This window comes from Paramormyrops kingsleyae, chromosome 4 (genome assembly GCF_048594095.1).
Source record: "Paramormyrops kingsleyae isolate MSU_618 chromosome 4, PKINGS_0.4, whole genome shotgun sequence".
Taxonomy (NCBI): domain Eukaryota; kingdom Metazoa; phylum Chordata; class Actinopteri; order Osteoglossiformes; family Mormyridae; genus Paramormyrops; species Paramormyrops kingsleyae.
Window position 1 is genome coordinate 949,137 of NC_132800.1, and position 4,564 is coordinate 953,700.

A 4,564-nucleotide genomic window follows, 5' to 3' on the forward strand; every position below is an offset into this window, starting at 1 on the left:
AAGTTCTCCTAGTGGTGTCCCGTCTTGCCCCCAGAGTGCCCTGTGCTGGTGTTGCCCCTGCCTACCCTGGTCTGTCTCGTCCCCTAATGGTGTTCGGTCTCTGCGCCCTTGTCCCGCAGCAGTGCCCATCTGGTGTCTTGCCCTGCCCTCTTCCACTGTGTCTCCCATCTTAGTGTACGTATAGCCTGCTGTCTTCCCCGCTGTCCCATCTGCTCCCTCACATGCCCTGTAAAAAGTGTCCTTCAGTCCTGCGATCCTCAGTCCAGTCATTGATGTTGCTGCCTGCATGTGCTCCCCAGTGTGTCCTGTGTCTAGTGTTCTTGCCTGATCCTCCCTACCCTGTTTGGACCCCTTGTGGTCTGTTTCCTTCGCCCTTCCTGTAGTGTAGTTTTCTTTAATAAAGCCCCTTTTGGTTTTCCTCCATCCCTGTCTTCGCCTCTGTCCTTGCCCTCGACGTGACACCATTACAGTGTGACCAGGTAAATGCTGCTAGCTGGACACCACACTACTGTAAATGCTACTGAAGGCTTACCTCAGTTTATCATTATTCCCTTCGTCTTGAAAGAGAACAGCAGCAAAAAGTGGGAAAATGATTTAAAAAATAAAGAACACTGTTCTGTTAGTAAGCTTCTTAAGGTAAAGTCATTTTAAATAATTAGAATAACTGATACTTTATTAATACCTGTGGAGAAATTGTCTTTACGCCTCCCTCAACTTGCTCTTTATAGAGTAATGTCTCCTAAGTAGACATTAGTTTTAAATGGCTTCAGTACAAAGGAGACCATCCCTCTGGATTGTACCAAAGTCTACTCTGCATTACGCCACTTTTTAAAACCCTCCGTTTAACCCATATATCATAGAAAAACTGACATTAATACCAGTGGCTATAGGTATATTTGGTGCTTTCAGATGTCTGTGAATTCTTTTAATGTTTTCCCGGTGTCTGTAGAAATCGCTGAAGTGCTTCATGTCATACCTTTCAATGTGAATGAAGCGAGTCATTATGCCTTGGTGAGAGCTGGCTAGGTATATGTTATACTCCACTAGGCCCACTTTTCTTCATAACTGTCATTCAGCAATATTCATCTCTTTCCTTATATTTAATGCCTCTGCTGTGCTGGGAGTCAGCTTCCATTGGGATCCATGCTCTGGATCAATATTCCGTTAACCTGAACTGTTCAACAGACTGCAGACCACATTCTGCAATTTCATCTGCTGTCTGACCACTAACAGGAAGTATAAAAGACAAGCACACCCTCAGAATGGATTCATATGTGGCCTTCCCAGTATGCACCTCTGTCAGCAGGTCAATGACAGATCTAAACCAATTTTGCCTGAGCTACGGAGCCCCTGCATCTCTGGACAGACCTAATCCATCTCTGGTCCAGTTGACACCCATAGGCACTGCTCAGGCTGAAGTTGACAGCCGCAGGCAGAATCCGTTGTGCGTGTTTCTCCTCACCGTTTGACCCCAGATGCCCCCCAGGGAGTACTATGTGGTCCTACCTTTTCACCACCAGAGTTGCCCTCAGTTGAGAACTGATCTCCATGATGTCTCACTAAACTTGAGGCCTGATTGGTGGAATCCCAGCTGGTAGGACGAACGCTGAGGAGGGACGTACATAAGTTATTGTGTTGCTATAGAAGAGGAAAGATCTTAGTTTTGCTATCTGTTGTTGCATGGCTTGGATACAAACAATACTGATTAGCAGGGATTAAAATAGGAATAGGAGACATTTAAGATCTACCCTGAAGGTTTTTCAAACCAGTCATTTAGATCAGGAAATTCATATACATAATAGCCAGCTGAAACTTTATAAAACTTCTGTCAGAACAAATAAATACATTTTTAATCTGAAAAATAATAAATAAAAATGGGAGGATGGTGCTAAAGGGGTCTAGTTTCAATCTTCCAGCCTGTCAGCTTAACATTTATAGAAAGTGCCAGACAGTAAATCACCTTTGCCAAGTGAATGAAAGAAGCTTGACCTCGTTGGATGATGGACTAAGAGCAGTGCTAAACACCGCTCACGCCCTGACTCCCCCCACCTGTCCCAAAGCAGGATGCATGGGGAAGTGCGGGGAAGCATTGGTGAATGCTGGTGAAGGTGCCGCTATTGCAACTTCAGACAAAGGCACCAGGACTTCGAGCCTCAGTGCCGAGTCTCTGAGAGCTCATCAAAACACTGACGGGCCAAGCAGCCCAGCAAATGGAATGTTGTCTTTCCCAGGAATGGATGCCAGAGGGCTCCAAAAATCTGCTGTGAGCCATAGACTGTGAGTGTCTGTGCCTTTGTTTGTGTACAGAGTGAAGGTGCCACTCACAGCCGGTTTTCCCACCATGCTGCTGGGATGGAGAGCTGCTCATGCGGAGACTGCTGGTCCAGCAGAAACCTGTGGCACGCCAGCAACACTGAATATGGTGTTGGGTCCAGCACTGGCGATGCATTGTTTGACCCTGTCGACCCTGTGTTTCACTCTCCCAGAACACCCTAAGGCGTGATGGTAATGGAGCCCCTGTGCCAGAAATTGAGGGCTGATTCTATGCATGAGTCGTCTGCATGCAGTCCCAGCATGCTCTGGGCTGGAGACACGTGTGGAGCCGCTGAGCTGCAGTGTGCTTGGGTAACACTGCCTTCAGTGACTCACAGAGCCGTGCTGTGTTGCTTTGGAAGGCTTCTCTTCTTCCACACAGGAACTCACAATAGCAGAGCCCGAAATGACAGCCCTCCACAGGAACACACAGTGCTGTGTGCATATCCCTGGTGGGTGTGCACATCAATCTCACTGATTATACCCAGTGACTGACTGCTCCTGTTCTGTCCAAAACACGCCTCTTGGGTCTCATGTTCTCAGCATTCCCTGGAAGAGCGGTCCCCTGGCTGAGTGCTGTAGAGGGAGTCTGTGATCTGGCTAGGATCTACGTCCATGTGGACAGATGTATCGTAGACAACCAGAGTTCCTCCCTGGCTGTTCTCTCATTATCCAGGTAAATATTTCATTATCCAGGTAAAATTATCGAACCCTTTCAAAACTGTTTTGCTCCTTAAGCAAATTAATTGAGTTGATTTTGTTGAAAAAGGAGGAAATTAATTCATTTAGGCAGACTCTCAAACATGCCTGTCGGTATGTCGAGCCCACACTCACTGAACACCAGGGGGCAGTGCCCACACCCACAATGGCACCTGGGATTTTTTTGCCACATGTACTGATGATAGTGTCACATGAAGAGCATGGTTGATCGATCTCTGATGAGATGATGAGTGTTCACTGGTCCAGTACGTTTCCTCGCATACCGACTTCCCCAGAATATATGGTTCTGATGTGTTTTGGGTCACCGATGCCCTCAGTTTGGTGCTGATAGATGAAGGTTTGGGTCCGTTAGGTAGCTAGTGCCACGGCGCACACCTGTGGCTGAGCGTGCCGGCTCTTGTAGGCCTGGCAGTGGGCCCATCCAGATCGGGCTCCCGGCTGTTCCAGCTTGTGAGGAGGACAAGCAAACCCTGGGCCCACTGGCCCTCAGGAGCCTGTCAGAGCGCATGTTAAATTAGCCATTTGTTTTTGCTCACAGGGAGGTCTGCACACAACACTGATGTGGAACGAGGCCTGGCCTGCCTGTGGTTCAGCAAGGACCCACTCCATGCATACTAGCTGTAACAGGTCTCTTACCGTCACACACGCTGCCGGCGGGCAGGACAGCAGGACACAGAGAACGGCTGTCAGAGGCCCCACATCACTCAGATCTCCCTCATACAGAAGGCCGAGTGCGAGTGGCCCCCGCCACCCTCGCCGGGCCCAGCCCAGCCTGGCTGAGCTGCAGTAAGAGCGGAGTGCTTGGAGGCCATAGATCCCAACTGGAGCACAGAGATCCTGTTTGAAGAGTGGATCCCCTCAATATCTCTGTGTCACTGTTAATTTAAGTGCATCTCTCAACCTGTGTCTGTCACTCTAAGTGTATCTCCCAGCCAGAATCCATCAATCAAGTGCATCTCTCAACCTGTGTCTGTCACTCTAAGTGTATCTCCCAGCCAGAATCCTTCAATCAAGTGCATCTCTCAACCTGTTTTCTGTCAGTCTAAGTGTATCTCCCAGCCAGAGTCCATCAATCAAGTGCATCTCTCAACCTGTGTCTGTCAGTCTAAGTGTATCTCCCAGCCAGAATCCATCAATCAAGTGCATCTCTCAACCTGTGTCTGTCAGTCTAAGTGTATCTCCCAGCCAGAATCCATCAATCAAGTGCATCTCTCAACCTGTGTCTGTCAGTCTAAGTGTATCTCCCAGCCAGAATCCATCAATCAAGTGCATCTCTCAACCTGTGTCTGTCGGTCTAAGTGTATCTCCCAGCCAGAATCCATCAATCAAGTGCATCTCTCAACCTGTGTCTGTCGGTCTAAGTGTATCTCCCAGCCTGTATCTATAAGTCTATCTCTAGAGTGTTTAACAGCAGCAACAGCTTGTTAGCTACTTTTCTTTATTTGTTTGACATTCTGATTATTTGGTTTTAAATTTCTTACAAATTACTTCCCAGGTACAAACTGATATTAAAATAATATAAAAATTCCAA

The 4,564-nt window shown here is 47.7% G+C and overlaps 1 long non-coding RNA gene across 1 annotated transcript; it reads left to right on the plus strand.

Annotated features, from left to right (window-relative positions):
- The first annotated feature begins 2,326 nt into the window (after positions 1–2,326).
- Positions 2,327–3,671, plus strand: LOC140589003 (uncharacterized). Its single transcript, XR_011990180.1, has 3 exons — positions 2,327–2,765; positions 2,857–2,989; positions 3,572–3,671. It is a non-coding gene; the product is annotated as an uncharacterized lncRNA (long non-coding RNA).
- The last annotated feature ends 893 nt before the right edge of the window (positions 3,672–4,564 follow it).